The following is a 24,473-nucleotide window of genomic DNA, read 5'->3' on the forward strand; positions in this document are numbered from 1 at the left end:
ATACAGGGCCGCCACAGTGCAGGGTAGACTTGGGCCTCAGCCTCACGCCCCAGGGCCCAGAGAAGTCCTGTGTTGCAGATGGACAGAGTGTTTGATAGGCTCCCAGGGGACCCTCGGATGATAAAATTGGAAACGGTGTTCAAAGCTTGGAGACTATGAAGTTCTACTGTGGGTAGAAATTAGAGCCCCTCCTGACAAAGACTGTGGACAAACCACATGGAATCCAGAAGCCCTGTGCCTTCCCCCACTGTCCTGGGGCTATTCTCAGACGGAGCATGGAGTCTCGTGGGCAGATTCTGGCATCTCGGGAGTTTTGGCCCCCACTTTGGTTTTAATCTCCTGGTGAGCTCACACTGTGACCTTGCTCTTCAAGAGTCTTAATAGTGCTAAACTCCTAGACCAGGCACTTATGCGCAGGGTCGTGGAATGGAAATGCCCTTGCGGGAGAACTCTTTTCCTGACCCTCCCTAACCATAGTGGCTGCTCATTGTTAGCTCTTAGAAAACGTCTGTGAGTGAATGAAGCATGCTTAACATCCTGGCTCTTAAACCAGGGGCCCGTCTACCGGGCTGCAGTGGACACAAGCAGACGGTGTCCCACCCACCATTTCTCCCTCTTGTTGCACCTGAGTCCCCTGGGCAGATACTCCCACGGTACAGGTGGCGGGAATGGTCATACTAGAAGGAGCTCCCCACCGCCTGCATTTTATCTCGCGTTAGACCTCCGTGTCTTACTCTTGTGGTAGCCAAGACATCAGTTAATTTCTCAAAGGATCATCCAAACAAGGAGGAAGCCCCAGCCCACGAGGGTGTCTGCATCTTCCTATGCAGCCTTTGCCTTGCAGCTGTCTCCAGAAGCACGCGTGAGCTTTCCGCTGGCCCTTTCCCCACAGCCTTGCTACTTTAGCAAGTGGGCTTACTCCTTACTAGTTCAACTGCCTAGGTTGGAACAAAATGTGAACACATCTCTGTTATTCTGTTTCTATAGTTGATGTTTGTAGAGCGCGAGCTTACTGTTTTGTGTGCTTAAAATCTTAGACTTCCTTTCCTTGGCCAAACCATCATGTAGGAGGGATACTTACTATTCTTCTATTGAGGAAGGCCCTAAGCGGTTAAGCGCACCCTCACTGACACACGAAGCTCTCGAGCCCTTTCTAGTAACTCATGAAGAGTGAAATGCCTTGTCTCATGTCTAGCCAATGGCAGGTAGTAAACTTCAAAATAAAAGCTTGATTTATAGAGTTTCAGCCCAGGATGTTTTGTATATAACAGTAAGTGTCTCCACTGAAAATGTTGAGCTTAATATTTTCAGCGACAGTTGTAATGTTTTGGAAATCTTTATTTCTAAGAAGATAACATATTGTCCTTTTATTGCTGCGGTGCTGTGTTAAAGCATGAGTTGCCACCCAGTGGAAACACTGAATGAAGAACTTGAATTCATAGTAAGGGATAGGGGGTTCCATGGTGATGGGGACAGAGGAAGCGCTTGGGGCCACAGTGTGTTGATGGAGTTGTGTGCATCCCTCCTCCTGCCTTGTTTTTCTTCATAGCACATCTCCCCACCTGTCAGTGTGTACATGTATTTACATGTGTACCTTCTGTCTCCGCCCCCTTAGAAAGCGTGCTGCATGGGAGGGAGAAGGGGCTTTGCTATGTTTATAGCCTATTCTCTGACACTCTAAAGGGGACACCTTGAAATTCATGTTTGAACACTGTTTAAAGAGGCTTTAGATGGAAAGAGCAATACAGGCAAAGTGTCCAAATGACCACTTACTGGGTTTCTGGCCTCCTCTGTTATGCTAGCAATAGTACTTTGTATTTTTTTGATCTGTATAAATGGCTCGTACTACCCATAATATCCACTTCCCGTCTTTTTCATTCAACAGTGTATTGTTGAGATTTACCTTTAAAAAAAAAAAGTGTAACTCTAGTTCCGTAGTTTCCAACTGGGGGTGATTTTGTCTTTCGGGGGGTCTTTGGCAATGGTTGGAGACATGTTTGATTGTTATTACTGGAGGACGTCCTGATGATATCTAGTCCACAGGGGCCAGGTTTGCTGCTAAACATCGTGCAGCACACAGGGCATCCACATCATAGAATTATCTGACCCAGACCCAACAGTGGAGACACCCTGGGCTCATTCTTTCCTTTAATCTGTGAAATAATAGTCCCTTGATAGCAATAGCATATTTACTTTTTTCCTTCCCCTCTTGGTGGACATTTAGGTTCTTCCAATTCTCTGCGCTGATAAAGGGGGCTGTGAAGAACATCCTCACCAGTGTGTGTGTGTGTGTGTGTGTGTGTAAGAGTGTTTCTGGTGGCCACACTGCGCTCTAGGAAACACTTCCAAGTGCCGCTTCAGCAGGGCTGGACCCACTGACACCCACAGTACTGCCTGGGATTCCAATTCTCTGCATCATTACCAGCATTTGATATTATTTCACTTTTTAATTTTTGCAAACCTGAAGGTGGTACATGAGTAGCTGGTTTTAAAAAGTTGCATTGTCTGATTGTTAATAAGGCCCAAAACATGAGTCATTCGCACCCCACGTAATTCTACAAAATGGGAGATATGTTTTTGCCAAGCACACACCACTTCATTACTTCGTTTTGTTCATCTCTGTGTCTTTGAAAAAGGCCCACTTTGGGAGACCAGGCTTGACTGTTTCTGCCAGTAGAGGTCACTGTCCCTCAGTGGTTCTCCACCTGTGTCATTCTGTAACTTCCCCCCCCCCCGCCCCCACCCCCACATCTGGAAGTGACCGGAGACACATTGTATTTTCACAGTGTAGATTATCTACTGGCACCTAAAGGATAGAGACCAGGGATTTTGCTAAAACCCTACCATGCAGAGGTGTGCACCCCACAAAAAACTGTCTGGCTCCAACAGAGCCAAGGTGGAGAAACCGTGGTGTGGATGAAATCCTAATGTTTGAATCTTTGAAAGAAAGACTATGACAATCTCTAGGATAATAAAGCTATTTTTACCATTATTTAAAATAAGGACAACCTTTAAACTCTATAAACTGGGCAGTAGGGGAGAAGCATGCCTTCCTGAGAAGGGTCTTCTGGGTGGGTGGTGGGGGAAGGCAGGAAGGGTGGCTGGGCAGGCGGGAGGCCAGCAGTGCTTCCCCAGGGCGGGCTCTGCAGGGTAGGAGAAGTGGCTCTGGGGCTTGGCAGAACCGCCGGCTGGGGTGGAGGGAGGTGGCTTGGCGGTGTCAGTGGCTCCGGCAGGGGTAGAGCAGGGGTCAGCTGGGCAAAAGAACTGTGGGGTTGAGTGTCAGGAGGAGGTGATGGCCGGGCCTTGGCTCTCAGGACTCAAGGGGGACATGAGGCTGCAGGAGGCCCCGGCCCAGGAGGGCTGATCCGCACTCATCTCTCCAGCGAGGCTCTGTGACTGTGCCCTGGGCCGGGGAGGTGGGGGGTGGGGAGAGTGGGGGGTGGCCTTGCAGCAGGGTGGGCGGCAAACAGGGAAGGCTGAGGCAGGGCTGGGGGTGAGGCCCCGGCTCAGTGTCGTCTTCTCAGACGCTGTTGCACTAGGAGCAGAAGCTGCTTCTCAGAGGCCCCGGCAGGGGCACAAAGGCAGGGACCACTCCATTCTTCCACACAGGCTGGAAGGCCGATGGTCTGGGCGCCGGGCTCTGCCTCCTTCTCTTGGGGTCGGGGCTCTCAAACCAGAGAGGCCCGTCGAACCTCCTTTTTCCTTTGTTGCATCGGCGGAGGGCTCTCAGCACGGTCTCCTTGGCACAGGGGTCTGGGCGCGCCTGGCTGGGCGGACACGCGTAGAGGCTGCCTTTGCGCCCGGGCGGGGCGATCTGCATGGTCACCGGGCTCCGCATGCGGCCGGGGTGGCAGGCGTCCCACCGGAGCGTCTTCATGAAACTCTTGCGATGGCCGGACACATCCAGCCCCTTGAGGGTGTGGAGGGGCGGCCCGCTGGGAAGGCGCCTCCAGGCCTTTCGCACCGAGGCCCCGTGGCCCCGGCCGTGGTCCCAGCCGGGCGGGGCGGCGGGGACCGGGCCGCTGCGGACCAGGACCCCGTGCTCCTGGTGGACGCTCAGCAGTTGACGGCCGGCTTGGCCCGGCGGGAGGCAGCCGCAGCGGGCAGGGCTGGGCCCTGGTCATGGCAGGGACCGGTGCTCCCAGGCGGGGGCGGGCTGCGAGGCCTTGTCCGCGCCCAGGTACTTGCTCAGGTAGCTGCCCATGCTCGCGGGGCGGCGGGGCGGGCCTTCGAGGCGCTGTGGCTTCTGGGCGGCACCAGAGTCTGCAGGCGCGGAAGCATATGGCACGCAGGCCACCGTTGACCGTTGGCCAAGGCGGGGCAGGACGGCGCGCGGGACCTCGAGCTTGGCACCTCGAGCTTGGCACCTCGGGGCCCTCGGGACACGAGATCCCGCGCGGGTCAGGACAGCGCCCCGCGGGCTCGGGGCCTGGCGGGAGCCGCTGTGCTCGGGGCACGGCGGATCCTCCGGCTTCCCTTGCTGGCCCAGGCGCGGGGCTCTGCACGGAGGGGCCTGAGAGCCCTCGGCTTTATGCACTTGGCGTTTAAAGGGAGAAAATACAGGAATTTGTACCAGGTCCTGAAGATTACAGAAACTTGACTCAAGGGCACTCTCTTTCATTATTGTAAAAATGAACATAATGCACTTGAACGCCCCTTTAAGGAAAAAAGAGCGAATTTACTTGTGTTGGTAAACGGACTGTGTGTTTCATTCTTCTAGAATGGTTGCTAATGTCACTTTTTGGAATTTTATTCTTAAGGACCTGGTGAAAGCTATTCAGCATTTATTTTTTTAGCCCCAACCCGAATGATTCAATGTGGACTCTTCTAAAGTTTTCAGCCCTCATCCATTCACACATAGACAGTGTTCTCTCTCAACACTAATGCCATTTCTCTTCTTTCATTTCTACTGACAATGAATAGTTGAAAATATCCGACTCCCAAAAGAAAGCTTCCAAGGCCTGTTGGGTGACTGATTATAGTGCTTAGGTCTGGAGGTCTGTTCACGGTGGTAGGAAACAATCGATTGTGAAAACTTCCCTTAAAAACTCATGCAGAAGGCATGTATTGGGCCAGCTCCATGGCTAGCATGCGAGACAGACAGAAAGCAGAAGCCTGCAGTGAATCTAAGAGCGGCCAACATATTCTGTCCACACATGAGAGGTGGAGGGTTGAATGGTGAGGACACTAAATAGAGTTTAATGAGGAAGCACCAGAAGGTTTCTGAGGACAGAGATAGGCCAAATATTTTGGGACACCAGGGCATGGTCAGCTGATGGGTGTAGGGGATGAGATCCCTAACATTCTGCACTCATTGATGAATTCCTGTTGTTGTTGTTGTTGTTTTGGTCTGATTCTTTATTTAAGAATGACCCCCCCCCCAAAAAAAAAGAACAATCCCCAGGTATATGATTTTGAAAACAGAGAAATTCCTGTGGTATAATTTTAAGACATTTTTCATGATAGAAATGACTTTATACATATCTAACATATCTTTTAAGTTGGTAATAGCATCAGATTGGATGGTCTAATGCCATGGGCTATGGATTTCTTATAATGTATTTTTCTTTCCAATGTTTACAGAATTTCCTACATCCCATCTGCAGTATAAGCCAGTGGGTATCATTCTGATTTTTGGCTAAAGACCCTCCAAAAAACCCCCAGTCTTCTGCTAGTGAGCTATAGGCACTTATAAGTGAATCACCCACGTGCCTTTACTGGTAAATCAACATGTTGAATAACTGAAAGCCATTTTCATAGACTTTGAAGATGTTTGTTTTTTCTCACATACCAAGAGGTAGAGGATTTCACTGGCCAGTTAATATGGAGATTAGCATATATCAGTGGTGCTCCACCAGGGGTGAGTTTGCAGTGGACATTAGAGAATGTCTAGAGATATTTTGGTTGTCAATACTTGGGGCTACTACTGGCATCCAGTTAGGGTTAGGGTTAGTGGGTAGAGACCAGGGATGCTGCTAAACATCCTACAATGTACAGGACAGCCTCCCATAATATCCTGTTGGTATATTTATCGGGAGCACATAAAATTTATGGCAAATAAACAGTTAATCAAGAATAACCACTTAAGGAGAATTGACATCAAAGGCATATTTATGATGTCTTCCTATTCAATAACATGGAATGAATTTTATTAGCTCAACTTTTTTTGTGTCCCTTAGGAATATTTTACAGTTTTCTTGTTAACATTTTATGCTAACTTCACTCCAAGGTATTTTATTTTTTTAGTTTCCATTATAAGTAGGGTTCTTTCTTCCATTATATCTTCTGTGATTTTTATGTCAAAGGAATTGATTTCTATAAATTAATATGGCACTCCACTAATTGTTTTTCTAGTTTTCTTTATGTTTTTTTGGTCTAACTTTATTGGCTAGTACCAGAATTTAATTCAATTTAATTTAATATTTAGTATGCTAATAATAGTGGAGTGTGTAGATATCCTTTCCACACTAGGCATACTATTTACTTTTGAGCTGATATTAATCTACTTTATCAGGTTAGGGAATTCTTTCATTTCTGTTTTATTAAAAAAAATAGATGGTGACTTTTGTCAAATGTGTTTTAGGAATCTGTGAAAATGAAAATATGAGTTTTCCCTTTAGATTTGGTAATGGGATGAAGTACATTAATCATAATGATATCATTCCTAATATTGAACCATCCTTGCATTACTGGAAAAAATCCTACTTGGACAAGGTATATATTTCTTCTAATGTACTGATGGATTCTGTTTCTAATATTTTATTTAGCTTCCTTTTTTCCCCCTAAATATTCTTGAGAGATATTACCCTATTGTTTAATTTTGAGGGGGGATGGTCCAATCTTTGGTGGATTTTGGTCTCACTGTTATCTTAGCTTCATAAAAAACAATTTGGAAGCTTTTGTTCTAGTGAAAAAATTTTAATTAATAAAAAATCCAATACATACAAGTAAAAGCAGTTATTATTATTATAGTTTAGTTTATGAATTAAACAGGATTTTCTGTGTTGATGTATTAACCACCAGTTAATCTTAGTTTGTAAAGCAAAGACAAATACCAAATAAAAACTTCTGATTTAAAATACAATTTCTGTATAGATATTGTTGTGTTCTGTCTTTAGCCTGAGATTCTACAGTAAAATTCCCTTAAGGAAATCAAAGGGTTTTGAACACATCCATTTCCAGCTTTCATTTTTTCCATTTAAAAGAGTCTTAATTTTTATACTGATTCTACACAATGCATATACAGTAAAATATATATTACTGTCAAGAATTTAAAGTAAAAAGCTTATGTTTTTCTGTTTTAACTCCTCTCTCTGGTTAATTTGAAGTATCTCCATATACATGTCCAAACTGAGACAAGATGTTAGCACATTTTAATAAAAATGTATAAGCATTACAAGATGTTAAAAACCGATGCCAAAGTTTGAGTCCTGCATTGTTTTAAAAGGGCAGACTAGAATTTCTTAATATAGAAATGTGGGAAGAACATACCTGGTCATGATCTACCTCTATGAGCTGCTTCTTAATCATCCAGGTGACAGACTCCGGGAGTGGCAGGGTAGTCATGGACCCTGAATAGGTCCAGTAATCCAGGCAGGTGGGCAATCAGGCAGGAAGAATCAAATAATCCACAAGGGCATCCTGGCCAAGAGAAGGGGCCATCAAGCTATCATTTAGTGGTGAAAACCACTGAGGAATTGGATGATGAGGTGATGATACCAGGGGAGCCTAAGGAACCAGCAGTGGTGCAGAGGAGCTCCAGGTACCTCTGGACACCTTAGGACAGCATCATGCCCATGCTTTGCTCCTGTAATTAACTACATATCCCTCTTTTTAAAATTTAAATATAATTGACTTTAAAAATTGAGATATAATTGACAACCGTGTATTTCTGATACTCCTCAGTGGGAGGCATTAGGTGGTAGCTGGTGCATAAACAAGAGGCCTCTTTTTTTCAAGAGACACTAACAGAATTCTCATTTCTAAATGAGAATTTGCATTCTAAAGTGCAATGCAGATTACTCTTAGGAGCTGGACAAAGGTATCCACCCTGAAGGATGTGGTTAATTGTTTTGTAAAGCTGGAGAAGCCAAGTTTCTATCAAACTTTTCTCTGCTCCCTGCATATCAGAGGGTAGCTAGAATCCAGAAGGCTGCCCTGAGTGTTTGCACAAGGACTGAGAAGGAGCAGGGGTTGGGAGCAGAGGAGGGGAGTTATTATGTTCCTGAGTCCCTGAGTGCTCAGTGGTATGGCAGCCAAACCAGAGCTGTCTGTGCTCTCCAACAGGATCACTTCTGTCCTCTGCAGGGGACAGGGGCTCTCTCAACACAGGCATCATAAGTGGCAAGTTGTCTTAAAGGGCAGCTTTCAAAAAGAACCTGAATTACATTTAGGTGAATTACATTTCCCAACTCAAAGTGCTGTGTTAGCATCTCCACTCTGAGATTGAAACATAAAATATATTTCAAGTGATTTAGGGGGCAAAATTACCCTATGTGTAATTGATGCCACAGTATCCACCAATTTCTGTAGTTCTTTATGATGTTTGCCTAGCTAAAGAATAAATGAGAAAATATTAAAAACAATTGACATCTCACTCTAGAATTGTAATAGAATGTGAATTAAAATCAGACACCTGGTGATTACCTAAAAACAATCCACAGTACTGAAACTGCACTTAAATTGACAATTTAGAATGTTATAAACATCACTGAATGAAAGTAGATACAAAACAAATTAGCAGGCTCTTTGCTGATAGGCTGGAACCGACAGTCTGCAGGAAAAGGTGTCCCTTACTTCATCAGCTTCCCACTCTGGGTCTCACTGGTGCTTGGCACACAGGGGCTCTGGAGGCTGAAGCTCTCAGGGCAAGCCAGAGCGTAGTAAGGCCCAACTTTCAGATCAGGCCCCTGAGTCCTGTTTTCCAGTTTCTATATTTGATACTTTGGTACCTAAGGCCTTGCTGATGCTAGAGGGATTGCCTCTCCCAAGGTTAGTCAATTGCTAGAGAGAACAAACAATAGGGAGCATGCCTTTCATATGCAAACCAACTAATCCAAAACTCAGACCCCAACTACTTCCTTTTTGAGGCTCTTACATTCTGAGCCACTATTCCTCTGCCCTAATCACCCTGGGGCCACATACCAGACAACTAGGGAAAGCCTCTATGCCCGAGCCTACTGAAATTATCCAAAGTGGCCAATCCTAAGCCTGCTTATGTTGTCTCACCCATTTCTTCCCATGGAAAGCACAATGAAGGTTCTGTCCATGTCTTCCCCTGCTCTCTCTGCCTCCTGACCACCCCTGGTACTTCCTCAGGTGGCCCTGCATGGTGTGCCATGTATCCTCTTTTTAGGTATTTGTGAGTATAATAAAATTCTTCCTTCGTGATAGCCATTTACATGTCTATGTGTCTTACCATACCTGATTAAAACCTGGGTACCCTTAAAACACTCAGTATCTGGAGTGGACAAAGGCAAGGAGCTTGCAAAAGGCCTGCATCTATGGAACCTGCACAAGCTCAGAGGTCCTGTGCAGAGTATGGTCCACAGATCTCCAATCCAGTTCTCCAGTTGCTAGCTGAGTGACCTGGCAGGAAAGCACTTAACCTCACTGAGCTTTACTTTCTTCATCTAAAACATGGAGATGAGGAGTCACCATAGAGACTTCTAAGGGAGATAAACGAAGCACTCAGCAAATGTATAGTCACATCACACTCATGAATTTCTCATAGTTGTTTGCCTTTATCTTTTTACTCCATTTAAAATATATTCTTAACAAATCTCCCATTTTAACTGGTATTTATTTAGTGTTAGTTGCTTTTATCCTTTTATACCAGTGCCTTAAAATAGAAATGTAGTGTACACCACCGAGGTAATTTTAAAGTTTCTAGGAGCCCCATTGAAGAAGTTAAAACAAAACAAAACAAAACAAAACAAAAAAACACAGGTGAACTTACTTTTGATAACATTTTATTTTACCAAATATATTCAAAATATTGTCATTTCCACATGCAATCAATATGAAAAGTTACTAAGTCTTGAAAATCTGTTGTATATTTAATACATACAGCACATATCAATTTGGATGCTAAATTTTCACCAGAAATACTTGATTTGTATGCTTTACACTTGAAAATGTAGGCAGCATACCCTAGCTATTCCAAACATTTTAAAGTTTTCCAATAACTGAAATGTCAGTCCCTAAATTTAAATGACAATCAGTTGAAATAAAATAAAATTTAAAATTCATTTCCTCACAGTAGCCGCATTTCAAGTGCTCAATAGCCATACATGACTTCTGGCTACCATACTGGACAGCCCAGTTTTATACCATTTGAAGTATATTCTTAACAATCTTGTATTTTAAGCATTGTTTATCTTACCAATGTATTGATCCCCATATTCTTAAAGTAAATTACAATATTCTAATGTTCTGTCTTTTCATTCTAGAATACAACACATCATTTAAACTTGGTAAGATTTTTAAAAATATTTTAAAAAGTATTCCTACCATAGCCAAACCATCTTCCTCCAGTTGCTGCATCCTCAGAGCTTTCAAATTGGAATGCATTCTGATGCACCAAGTGCAGCTGAAACACCATGAAAAGAATTAGTGCCTGACCATATAGGATTGCTCTAAAATAAATCAACAGCCTTATTCAGCCTACACTATTTAAACGTTTCCTTACCTAAAATAAAGCCACTGGGAAAGACATGATAATCTGATGCAAAATGAGATAGAAATAAAGAATAGGAAGAAACTTATGCAGAAGCAGCAATTAATATTACTTTGGAATAAAGGGATTTATCGGGGAGGAAAATTTTAAAAATTATATACTAAAGTGAGTAACATCTCAGGGAGGGATCAACATTTGTTCATTCTCATCTTGATTTGCAGGAAATACTAAAATCCAAAATCTGTTTGTATCAAAAGGAGAGAAAATACTTATCTGGAGAGAAATAGATTCTCCCTATGGGAATTAGATAGGAGTTGACATTTCTTTTTTGAGGGATAACCACTTATGTTTCTTTCTATTTTTAATGTAACATTTAAAATTAAATTAGGGGAAAAGTTGTAAGAAGAAATTTTATTTCCTTATTTGCTCCCTATACTTCCTTACAAATGATTTCTTGTCCATCATTCATGAACTTTCTGGCATTGCCATCCCCAGAGCCTCCCAAGTGGGACACCTCAAGGTCATGGTTAACTTTGCCTTCTCATTTGAAGCCTTCTCCTCTCCAGGTCCTGTTGCTTTTATTTTAAAAATGTTTGTTAAAACTTGCTTTCTCTCTTCCGGCTGCCACGGCCTTCATTTAGGCTCCCACCATCTCCCATGTGGATTAATCTGTCCTGCACTGTTGCTTGGGTTAATGTCAAAAAATAAGGCCAATTGACCAATTATTTAGATGATATCATGCTATGTCACTCTCCTGTTTAAAAATAACCAGTGTCTCATAAGCCTACCTTTCATTTACCCTCTTAATCTTCAATGATCACTATTCTTCCTGCTTCTTCCCACAACACACATTCTCATTCTAGCCACCTTGGGTTTTGGCCACTTTCTGAACATCTGCTTCTGCACATGATTTTCCTTCAGTCTGGAATGCCCTTCTAATCCTCTTGACAAACTCCTATTCATCCTTCAATACCCAACATACATGTCCCCTCCTTACTGAAATCATCATAGACTCCTCTGAGCAGTCTACATTGCACCCTCCTCTGTGGTCCTACAGCACTTTTAGAAACCCTTTTTTCAAATGACACTTGCTTTATAATTCTAATTTAATGTGTGCTTCTCTCACTAGACTTTTAACTCTGGGAGGTCAAGAACTGAGTGGTTATTTCTAGCACTGTGTGGCACATGGTTGGCACTTAGTAAATGCTGAATGAATAAATAAATCAATGAATGACAAAATACATACATGTAACTGGGTAACCAAAAATATAAGATGACTTTTTCTTGCCTGACTAGCCTTTTGCTCTGTACAGTTGACCCTTAAGCAATGCAGGGGTTAGGGGCACCGACCACCTCGCGGTTGAAAAATCAGCATATTTAACTTTACAGTTGGCTCTCCTTATCCTCGGTTCCGCATCTGTAGATTCAACCAACAACGGATGGTGTAGTACTGGAGTGTGTATAAATAGACCTAAACAATTCAAACCTGTGTTGTTCAAGGCTCAACTGTATTGCAATTTTATCATTTAAAATCTGACTAAATAGTATTGCTATTTAATATAAAAGTTATTTGTAAACTCAGCAAGCAGAGGAACATTACCACATATTCAACACACACAGGAAATAAATTTCTAGCGAAGTTTTAACTTCATGTCCTATCTTCTACATCAGTTATAGAATCTATGCACAGAGATATATGTATTAACAGAAAATACTACTTATACTAGTAGATGGAAATGTGCATGAAAATGAAAAGAGACATTTTTCATACACTCAAAAAAGTCCAAGCAGGATCCAGCAATCCCACTTTGGGGTATATACCTAAAAGAATTGAAAACAGCATCTTGAAAAGATATTTGTATACCCATGTTCATAACAGCATTATTCACAATAGCTAAAATGCAGCTGCAACTTGAGTGTCCACGAACAGATGAAGGGATTAAACAAAACATGGTATATACAGCTGACCCTTGAATAACGCAGGTTTGAACTGCGCAGGTCCACTTATACATAGATTTTTTTTCTAGAGTAAATAATCCAGTACTACATGATCTGCGGTTGGATGAATCCACGGATATGGAGGAACTGTAGATATGGAGGGCTGGCTATAAGGTATACTTGGATTCTCAACTTCGTGGAGGGTTGGCGCCCCTGACCTCTGTGTTGTCCAAGGATTAACTGTACGTACAATGGAATATTATTCTGCCTTAAAAAGGAAGGAAATTCTGACACATTACAATATGGATGAACCCTGAAACATTATGCTCAATGAAATCATCCAGTCATAAAAAAACAAATACTGTATGATTCCACTTAAGTGAGGCATCCAGCAGTCAAATTCATAGAAACAGAAGTAAAATGTTCATTGCTAGGGGCTGGAGGGAAGAGAGAATTAAGGAGTTATTATTTAATGGGTACAGAGTTATGAGGATGGTTGCACAACAGTGTGAATGCAGTTAATACTACTGAACTGTACACTTAAAAAAGGCTAAGATGGTAAATTTCATGTTATGTGTATTTAGCAATGAATAAAAGAAGTAACTTCAATGAGTCCCAGGCCACAGCTAGCAAAAGAGGTTCCTGGTCCCATGGAGGCAGTGTGATGTGGCCTGTGCTGACATGAAAATGTCCCTTTAACTCCAGATGTGACACAGGGGTCAGGTCATAAGAGATGGTAAGTGGTTTTAAGCCAGGATCATAGACACTGTCCCTCCACCAGATGTTGATGGGCGACTGATGGGACCCGGGAATGAAACTGTCCCTTTAACTCCAGATGTGACACAGGGGTCAGGTCATAAGAGATGGTAAGTGGTTTTAAGCCAGGATCATAGACACTGTCCCTCCACCAGATGTTGATGGGTGACTGATGGGACCCGGGACCAGGTCCACGCTCTTCCAGAGAGGGTGCACTAGGAGAAAGCACATAGGGCTGTCATCAAGAGGCCCACTAGCTGGAATCCCATTGGGAGGATGATATGGTCCCAGGTAAGCGTGTATGCTGAGTTCATCTCTTACGTGAGCCAGCTGTGAGGATTAGGCAGCCATCCTGCAAAGCCTGGGTAGAATGTTAGCACTGCTAAGGTCCCTGGAGTTCTGTCCATCACCTGAATAGCTATGACATTGTATATTAAGGTGTACACGCACACTCTGTCCCACACGGGTGCTGATGACGTCACTGACGATGACTTTTCTACCAAAGAGCCAAGCACCACATCTTTGTGGCAGGTCCCTGATGAATAACTCTCAGCAGACTTCCTGTAACACAGAGAGAGCTGTTGAGACATCCACACATGATGGACAGACCCCACATGTATAATCCGGGTGGTCCAGCTCTCTGCCCTTAGAAGCAGCACGGATGGGCAGAACCAAGAGCAACAGGAAAACCAGACAAAATAGGAATCAAGAGAAATCATTACCAAGGACCCTCTGCACCTCACCCCACCGCTGAGGATGAGTCTGAGGATGTGAGAAAGTGACAAGGCAGCTGCTGCCCAGTCAAACCCTCTGTGCACGGCAGGGTCACTGGCACTCCACTCGTCACAAAAAACAAGCCTGCCTCTGGCTCCCTCTTAGAGAGGAGATGGTTCTCTTCCTGAGACAGCTTGCCCAAGCGAGATCTTAACCTTGGATGTTTTGGTACAAGTGCCCCAGCAGTATAGACACAGAGCGCTCCAAGGCAGTTTCTAGGCCAGTGGTTCTCAAAGGAGGGAGCGATTCTGACCCCAGGGGACATTGGCGACATCTGGAGACACTTGTCGGTTGTCAGAACTGAAGAAGGGTGCTACTGACATCTAGTGGGTAGAGGCCAGGGATGCAGCTAAACATCCTGCATATGTAGGCCGGGCTTTCACAGGAAAGAATTCTGTGGCTCCAGATATCATTAAGGCCAAAGGTGAGAAATCTTGGTCTAGAGCAAAAAGCAACAGGCAAACTCGGGGTATTCCTTCTTTTTCCCGCTCAGTTTTTTCCTATAATGCAGTAATGTCATCTCTAGGGAGGTCTGAACCCGCTGTTTTGGGTTTTCTCCCTTAGTATAAAATAACTTCTGAACACCAAGAACTTACTTTAGAGGAGAACTTTCTGTTTCAGAAATCTAAAAGGAAGAATGCATATGAACTGGTACAATACAGGCATATTATTATCGGATTAGAACACAAATTCCTTGCAGGCAGGAGCCATATCTTCCTTCCTCCCTTTTTTGGGTGCCCTGTAGCACCTTATTGGATATGCCCTTTGATTTGAGTATTAATATCCAAATGCTATTGTTGGGATAAAAAGCTGTATTTGATTAATCTTTGATATTTTAAAACTTCCAGAAACGCCTAGAACAGCCCTGATTCAGTCTTAAAGCTGCAACATTGTCCCCTCTGAGATGCTCAGACCGGGGCTGAGGATTTGAGCATCCGCAGCCTTCAAAACCAGCTCGTGAGGGTCTCCTGGGGAGACTAGGGGAGACAGGAATAACAAACAGATCCCTAAGACGATGCCCTCTTTCACCCAAATCGTCCCCTACTTCATTCAGGAAATGCCTAGAATCTACCCTCTCACCCACACACACACCAGCCCCAGGAAACCAGGCCTATTCCTTCAGTTGCTCTTTTATGGTCATAATGCTCCTATCAGTTTATGCCCTTCAGTTCACAAGTTCAGCTTCCAGGTTTTCTTTCCCCCACCCACCTCCTCCTTTAGGAACCCAGACTATTCCCCTCCCCCCCCCCCAGGGGGCCCCTTGGTCACTGTCCCCCTAGTGAAGCCAGCTTTTGCCCAGGGCTTGTTTTGCTAAAGATAAATGCACATTTTTGTTCTCTCTTGCCTTCCTCTTTCTCCATTTTAACAAAATACAGATTAAAATGATTTCTTGGTGGTTGCTCAGACTTTCCCTCAAAGTAGGAAGGTGATTAAGTGCTCTGACTAACAGAGGCTGCGCTTCCAGCTTCTTCTTGTGTGGGGAAAATGAAATAAACAGAGCGTGATTCTACCAACCATAGTGTAAGGGCATGACATGACACTGTCGTCAGGAAGATGTCACTAATGTAACACTGAGAGCAACAGAATCCCTTTATTTATTTATTTTTTAATTTTTTTTATTGGCTGTATTCAGTCTTCATTGCTGTGCATGGGCTTTCTCTCCTTGTGATGAGGCAGGGGCTACTCTTCGTTGTGGTGGGTGGGCTTCTCATTGCAGTGGCTTCTCTTGTTGCAGAGCACGGGCTCTAGGTGCACGGACTTCAGTAGTTGTGGCACATGGGCTCAATAGTTGTGGCTCACGGGCTCTAGAGCGCAGGCTCAGTAGTTGTGACACACCGGCTTAGTTGCTCCGCGGCACGTGGGATCTTCCCGGATCAGGGATCGAACCCATGTCCCCTGCACTGGCAGGGGGATTCTTAACCAGTGCGCCACCAGGGAAGCCCTACAATCCCTTTAGATTCCACAGTGAGGATGTGCTCAGATTTAGTTCCTGTTTACATGACTGGTCCTGGCTTTGATTTACTTTGTGCTTGTACCACCTTCAGCTCCAGCCTCAGGGGTGTCCGTCTTTCAGTATCATTCCTGCCTTAGCCCCGCTGTTCCTGCTCCTCCTCAGAAATCAATTTGCCCTCATTCAGCTCAGGGCTGGTTCCTATTCTTGGCTTAATTGTCACTTCTTCCACATCTCTCTGACTGTCCTTTTATATGATCCCCTCTCATTTTTTTATTAATCATAGCATTCTGATCTTTTCCTTCAAAACATTTATTACAAGGGTATAATGATAATTATATGAATATGTGCTTAATTATCCCACTCCCCCCGACCCCCCACGGCTCTGCAAGCCCTGTGAAGAATCATGCTGGCTTTCAATCACTGCTTGTGGATTGAATGTATATGATAAAGAGCATTACTGGGAAGGATTCATTCCCATTTTATCTTTATTTCCTTTTACTCTACTGAGTGCCACATTGTTTTTTCCTGAAGAATCTTGGAGGTTTCTCTCTTCTTTGCATAGCCCATATTACCAGCCTAGGTCAGGCCCTACACCACAGACTTTTCCTCAAGGAAAGTTCCTCTTGCTCACTTTTCCTCCTCTCTTACTCCCTTCTACTGTGTCTTGCCATCTATCAATTCTCCTAAATTAGCACATTCATCATGTTGTTCCCATGTTAAAGACTATGTGAAGTCCAAACTTCTGTGTCTAAGCACCTCGCCCATCTAATTTTATTTCTGCTCATTCTTCCCAAACTCTGGTCTTGCCACGCTATTCCAGAACCTTGCCAGGCTACTCCCCTTGGTCAGTCAGTGAGATGTGCTGAAACTGTAGGATACCCCACTAGGCACTGAAGACTTAGGACAAAATCACGTAAACTACATCACTAATAATTTTTATATTGATTACATGTTACAGTGATAATATTTTTGATATAGTGAGTTAAAGTATATTACTAAACTTAATCTCACCTGTTTCTTTATCCCTTTCTTAGTGTGACTATTGGAAAATTTAGAAGTGTCTATGTGGCTCATATTATATATTTTTTGGACATTATCTCTCTATACCATCATTAGCTTTTTCTCCTGTGCCTTGCCTGTATGTCCTTTTTCTTGAGATGTGCTATTTCCTCATCAAATTGAACACCAGCTTAGCAGACCTAGGGCTTATTGCAGTGATGGGATACTTGAGGACCCTCCATGTGACTTGGTTGAGGGTGGTCAGAGAATCACAAATTGCCTTGTTAGAGCGTCAGGGATGTAAAAGGCACTTTGATGCTGAGCCCAGGTAACCACAGCATCACATGCAGTTACCAGTGCAGGAGACTAAGGCGCACATTTCCTGGTGCTTAGTTCAGGGCTATTTGTTAGTTCCTTGTAGCTGCAGATACCCCTGAGGCCATAACTGTAATTCCACAGGGTTCTTAACAGGTCCATTGTTTTTCAAGAATATTTGAAAGTTAATGGAAGACAACACAGTCTGGGTATCCCAGCCTATATTATCTGGGGGTTAATGGAATTCTTTGTGAAGACATTGCAAACCAAGCTTTTGAATACTATTGTTCTCCATGCTTTATTAGTGTTCTTCAAAATTCATTGGAGAAATAATAGAACAGTTTTCTAACACAGTTCAGTTATAAGAAAGACCAGTCTTGTCAAATAGCAGTTTCTCTGATGGAAATTTCCAGTATGGTAAGTGGTAGCCACAGGTGGCCATAAAATTTGTATACATTTATATTTACATGTAAATATACACATGGGGCTAGTTGCTACATTTTATACAGTGCTATTCTATTGTGATTTGTCCTAAAAATAAATGTTCTTCTTCCTTCTAAAACTAGGGAGATCGTGAAAGCTAAGAATCAATAGAATAACAAATCTGTACCATTTCCATTATAGATGATATTCTTTATATTTCATTAAATTAAAAATTAGTATTATTAAACTTATTTCCCTATGGTCTAAAATCTCAGGCCTAAATTTTTTTTATGTGACAAAAAATTAGGCTAAATTTCACTACATGACACACGAAGTGAAATTGATTTTATTTCCATAGTGGGTAATAGGTGCAGGCTTTTATCTTTATCATATTGCCAGTCCGCAGGGTTAGGACTGTCAACATTTCCTGTCCGCAACTTGAGATCACAACAAACAGCAGTTTGACGCCAGTGATTACTCGGGGAGGGGGATGGTGGGGAGTGGAGGTAGAGCACGGGGCACAGGCCCCAGTGAAATGCTGCTTCTAAATTCACCACAACCTCCATCTTCAGTCACTCCCTACTCTGCTCCTCGGATCCTAAAAATGGTCAGACATCTGAGGGCGGTGCTGAGCATGTGACAGTGATGAAGATGGTGATGGTGGTAACAACTGTGGAAGCAGACGCAGCTGCCAAGCTGAGTTCTCACTGTGTGGCAGGCGCTAGCTAAGGACTTTCCACATTATCTTTTCTAACCCTCAACAATTTTGGGTCATTTTTGGTCACAAGTGTACACTGGGCTTTGTGCTGGGGTACTGAGCTTCCAGAAACAATGAGTATTGTCTTTACAACTAAACAGATGAGGAACCAGGATAACCAAATAGCACATGCTCAGTGGTCCAGGGCATCAAAGACCAAATATTCTCCTGGGTGAAACAAGGAGGGACAGTATAAATGCCAAAAGCAAAATCAAATCATGACTGTCATCTGTCTGTCTTAGTAACCTACAAAAAAGAACATCTAATGTGAGGAATTAATCAAGGGAAGCCCCTCCTCCCTAAGTCACTACCACTTTTTGGTTTTGTCAGCATCAAAAGGAGTAAACTATTGTATTTTTTTTTTTTTTGACCACGCCATGCAGCTTGTGGGATCTCAGTCCCCACCACGGGTCAAACCAGGGCCCTCGGCGGTGAAAGCGTGGAGTCCTAACCACTGGACTGCCAGGGAATTCCCTAGGAGCAAACTATTCTAAAGACATGAGCATACTGGATTTTACACTCTTAACTTTCAACTTTCTGTTAAAAAAAACTTTCTCTTGGTAACTAGATACATATGACTATTTTTTTCCATTTTTAGCCTTAGACTGCAAAGTGCCAGTGCTGAGAATCAGCCAGTCCGGGTAGGATGTGGGCCTGCTGGTAGGAAGCCACACCCAGCAACCAGAAATTTATTATGACTCAGGCCAGTTCAGTTTAACAAGAACACAGTCAGTATTGGAGGAAACAAAATAAACTTACAGTAAAAATATATTTGTGAAGCAGTTTCGAGGCAATGGATTTAGCTAGATTGGCATTACTAATAAATTCCTTTTTTTTCATGTGCAAACAGGGTCAAAGAGAGTAAACCCAAGGAAGGAACGTTGAGAAACCTAGAATCTGGAAGCAAACCAACATTAGAAAACCCTGTGTGAATTCACTGTGAACGGTGGAAAAATATATAAAATAACTATTTAGCAGATATACTTAACCATTTCATTAAACTCACGTCTCCACCAACACACATTTTCCTCTCCTGTGACCTCAGGGGTGCTGTACCAGGGTTATTTTGCCCCCCAGGGGACATTTAGGGAGGTCTTGAGACACTCAGGGATGCCATGCAGCATCTGCAGTGCACAGTCCAGCCCTGACAGCACACAGCGACCCACCCCCATGGCAGTAGTGCTGTGGTGTCAGGAAGACCATCTGCTGCCTCACTTCATCTGCTGGGTTTACAGCACAGCACACCTTGGCGAGCTGGTCAGCTAGAAGTAACCCTTCTGTAATGTGTCAGGAGGGATGGAATATTCCAGAGTATGAAGCTACTGAACTGCTTGCAAACATGAATATGCAACTTCCAGAATGTTCAGACTCACAGAAATAATTCTCAGTGGATTGATCTTAGTAAAAAGACACTTGCTAGCAAAAAACAGTAAAGAAAAGGTTCAAACTATTTGAAACTTGGGACTCCTTTGACCTATTTCTGCATGACATCATTTTAACAAGTTAAAACTGGTCAAGAAAACAACTTTCCACGCCATATTGTGGTAATCATTTCACGACGTGTATGTGTATCAAATCATCACAATGTACACCTTAGACTTACGTTAGTTATATCTCAACAAAGCCAGGGAAAAAAAGTTCCATATTTGAACAAATAGAGAAATAATAGGTTATTCTCACAGTTCTCAAGGCATCTAATCCCAGTGTGGAACGCCACTGACATCAGAGCTGCAAACACTCAACACACGTGACTGTTAGGAAACAACCAGACTTCTGCTCTCTCCAGGCAGCCGTGTACTCACAGGCTCGGTTCCGGGTTTTGTAAGTGAAGGTGTAGAGGCTGCAGGGCCTCGCAGGCGTGGGCCTTGGCATCTGGAACCTTCTCCACAGTGCCCTGCATGGAGAGGCTTGAAGAATGACGCCCAGGCGACTCATCATCACCATCTTTAGCTTGAAATTTTGGTCAGCTCCCAAGCAACTTGCAGGAACCTAATAACCTAGAGGCAAAAGGAGGACGGAGGAAAAGCCGTGAACAACAGAGGTGGCCGATCATGTGGAAAACATCATTCAGATCATTAGTACACGGGAGGGGGAGGTAAATATGGCAGGAGTGGAGTGAACCAAGAAGATGGTGGTAGGAGATGAGGTCCAGAGGTAGTGGATGCCATATCAAGGAGACTTCTAGGGCACTGTAAAGTTTCTTTCTCTAACTCAGGGTTTCTCAACTTCAACACTATTGACATTTTTGCCCAGATATCTCTGTCATAAAGGACTGGTCTTTGCACTGTAGCATATTTAGCAGCATCCTTGATCTCTACCCACTAGATACCAGCAGCACCCTCCTTCCAATTGTGACAACCAAAAATGTCTCCAGGCATTGCAGATGTGCCTTGGAGAAGAGGAATCACCTCTGATTGGGAACCACTGCTGTCAGTGAAATGGGAACAGAATGGAGTTTCTGGAGTAGAGCAGGGGCCATAATCTGATTTACATTTTAGAAATATCATTCAGGGTGCCCTACTGGAAACTGACCAGGATGGAAGAAAGAAGCAGGGAGCCCATTCAGGATAATCCAGGGGCTGGAACTAAGGACGTTGCAGTGGATGTGATGAGAAGAGGTTGGGTATTGGATGTATCTTGGGGATACAGCCCGTAAGATGTGAAAGAAAGCAGTCAAGGATGACTGGCAGATTCTCAGCCTAAACAACTGCAAGGATGGACTTGCCATGAACTGAGATGGGAAGACTGTGTGTGGACAAGGTTTGGGGTGGGAAATCAGTAGCTCAGATTTGGACACGTGGAGTTTGAAAAGAAATTCTAATAATCCGAGGGAGAGAATGTGGTAGAATATTCTACCTCATAGCAGAACGAGGATGAATCCCTGAACAAAGAAACAGAACCCGGCACAGGAGCAGGTGGGGAGGGAATGATGTCACTCTTGCTGCTAATCCTACTGGATTTGAGGTGCCAAGGGGGCAGGCGAGAGGCAAGGTCTAGGGAGAGCTGGCAATGCAGCTCTGGTGCTCTGCTCAGGAGAGGTTGTGAGAAAGAGAGAAGGGGAATCCCCTCCCCCCAGGGGATAACAGGTGTATAGAGACTAACAAAGTGGAGTGACTGAGGAGGCCAAGAGATGGAGAAGGAAGTCGAAGGCAATCAAGGAAGGAATGGAACATGGAAGGTCAGGGGCAAGGAGGGCTCCAGGGAAATACTAATAGAAAGAAACTTCATTTAGGTAATGCTAGGCTACAATACCTGTAACAATACATGAGACTATTTATGTCCAGGTATATGCTTCAGAAAGAACGATGCATATCAGAAAAATGTCTATGAATTTGCACCTAGACTATAAGTGGCAAAATTTAGCATTAAATATAAACTAATACTCATTATTAAATAGGTCCCAGGTGAATCCTGGAATGTACAAATGTAGAATACATTTTCTAAGTAAGTTATATTTTGTTGTACAGGCACAGGAAAGATGTGACCATGAGCTGGATGGGCCCTAGGGAAGGTAAGCTTTCTGTGCTATATGCCCTTTGCTATCACTGATTATTTATACATGTTCTTGGATTTTACTTACACCTTTCTTATCTGCTGTTTTGCAGACAGAAATGTGTGACTGAACAACAGATTCTAAAAACCTTTTTAAATCATTTGTAGATTGTGTATTTATTAAATGCCTTGGCTTTTGAACTATGCCTCACTAAGCCATTTATACTTATGCAAAACACCAAAGGAGAAAAAAACCCACAAAAACCTACTAAAGGTTACAATTATATTGAAAAAAAATTCCTTGATTCACTTTCTTGCTCTCTGACTTAGAAAGGAAGACAGCTTTTTTGCAATTCTCTGAAATTTAAATTAGAAGTTATGTTTCCTTATCTTGACTGAGAAAGTTCAGCTTCCTCCTCTCACCCACTTCTCTATGATCCCAGTACAGCATTGCCAAAAGTTACATTTCTATAATTGCTTAGTGTGCTGCAACTAATTGCTCCAGTGGAATGATATGAAATGCATTTCCTTCTTTCCATCAGATTTCCTCAATATTCAGATTCAGTTAAAAGGAACTCAACTCATCGTATTCCAACTATGAGTGGTGGCAGCCTTTTGCCTGGCTCCAGGGACAACAGGCAGGTATGCATAGGCACAGAAATAGTGCCCTTGCTGCTTTCAGCCTTTTGGTGAATTTCAGACCTGGTACTGAGTTTACAATTTCTGAGTAAAGTAGGAAAGCCCTAGAAAGTTGAAAGGTTTTCATTTCCAAAATATTCAATTACAGTGTAGCTCTTTATCAGGGCCCAAAAGGGACAGTGGGTGGGGAGTGTGTGTGTGAACATTGGTTCATTGTGGACTTCAATGCAGGCTGAGAACAGAGACCATTCTGAGGGATGTGCAGGGGCAGCTTATGGGCAGGGTGTGGACAGGCTTCTTTCACCAGAGATTTCCGACTTCTCTCCATATTCCATCAAGACTTTTAAACAGCAGAGTGGAGATGACCAGACTGTCAGCAAAGGAAAAAGGGGAAGTAGAAAGCAATGTGGTTTTCAGTGGTTGACAGAGAATGAATTCTACCCAACATAAGGTGTACACATCTTCGTTATCTCATTATTTTTCAAGCTTTCTCAGCAAATATAAACAAAAGGGAATTACACTGATAACAATGACTTTCCAGCATCCTCAGAAGAGTAGCTTTTAACTCACGCCACAAAAAATCACAGCCACCAACAATGTTTGTATTTGGTAGGTTCTTCCCTTCTAGCTCCGGGACGGGGCACAAAAGAAAAAGGACAGAAAAAAGAATTGAGAAGTAGAAAAGGCTCAGATTTGCCCACATGATATACCTGCTGATCCCCTGCCCTGGGAGTGGTTGTGAATCCATCCGTAGCCCTTGGCATAATCAGGAAGAAAATCAACAATGCAGACATGAGTGAATCCCAGTTTGCTGGGCCTCGGTTTCTGAAACTGCAACCCCCTCACTTCCCAAACTCTCTGGGGAAGCTGTTCTACCTTTAAATGCACAAAACGCTAAGGGGGTGTAGTTTTCTAGAGACCCTCACAGCGGAGGAACAGGATTAGAATAGGGAACGAGAGATTCCCTGTCTCCTGCCACCATCCTACAGAGAAGCCCCGCCAGGACTGTGGCCATCCTAGCGGAGTCAACAGCTGTCCCGGCTCCGGGGCCCATTGCAGCGCGTGGTCGTGTGTAGGAGAGGATCCCTTTCTCTCTGCTAGGCTACGCTCCCCGGCTGTTCATGTTCCACATCGCCGCCGGACCTTACCTGAACGTCTCCCAGAGCGGCATCCGTTTGCTACCAGGACGAGAAGCTCATGCGCGCGGCCATCTTGGCTACGCCCCCCTGAGCCTAGCCAAGCCCCTCCCGCCAGGACACGTCATTTCGCTTAACCACGTCACGTCCCCGCGGGCCAGCCCACGTCCCGACGAAGCCTACAGTCCCACCCTGGCCAGGGTCCCCATGTCGGAGCCCGAAGCTGTTCTCCGCTCAGCTCTGCTCCTGGTCTCTGTCCGCACTACGCCTCTGCTGCCGTAGCTCCGGGCCTGCAGCGGCGGTCACGCGCCTGCGCGCTAACTTGGTCCCGCCCCTGGCCTCCGCCTGGGCCCGCCCCTGGCCTCCGCCTGGGCCCACCCCTCCTTGGAGCGGGACCATCTTTGTTGCACTCCTTAGAGCGGCAAAGCCACGCCCCCACGAACATGCCGCGCCCATGTTTGCTGTGCGTCCTTACGCTGCGCCTACACCAGGGCCCTCCTTTCTGTTATGTCACTTGCGTCCTGTACGGTACTCCGGGGCCCCGCCTCTTCATCGGCGTCCACGCCCCTGATCTGAGTCCTTTAACATTCCTCTTATCGTCTGGTCCACACT

The 24,473-nt window shown here is 44.2% G+C and overlaps 1 long non-coding RNA gene across 2 annotated transcripts; it reads right to left on the reverse strand.

The window, feature by feature from the left end:
- Positions 1 to 6,972: 6,972 nt before the first annotated feature.
- LOC130841603 (uncharacterized) lies at positions 6,973 to 24,144 on the reverse strand. 2 transcript variants are annotated; one of them, XR_009050235.1, is made up of 4 exons: positions 23,874 to 24,144; positions 20,397 to 20,591; positions 10,513 to 13,933; positions 6,973 to 7,641 (listed from the first exon to the last, which is right to left on the reverse strand). It is a non-coding gene; the product is annotated as an uncharacterized LOC130841603 (long non-coding RNA). The 2 variants fall into 2 exon arrangements; XR_009050234.1 differs by having other exon boundaries at positions 6,973 to 13,933.
- Positions 24,145 to 24,473: the final 329 nt, after the last annotated feature.

Source organism: Hippopotamus amphibius, chromosome X (genome assembly GCF_030028045.1).
Source record: "Hippopotamus amphibius kiboko isolate mHipAmp2 chromosome X, mHipAmp2.hap2, whole genome shotgun sequence".
NCBI classification, from domain to species: Eukaryota; Metazoa; Chordata; class Mammalia; order Artiodactyla; family Hippopotamidae; genus Hippopotamus; species Hippopotamus amphibius.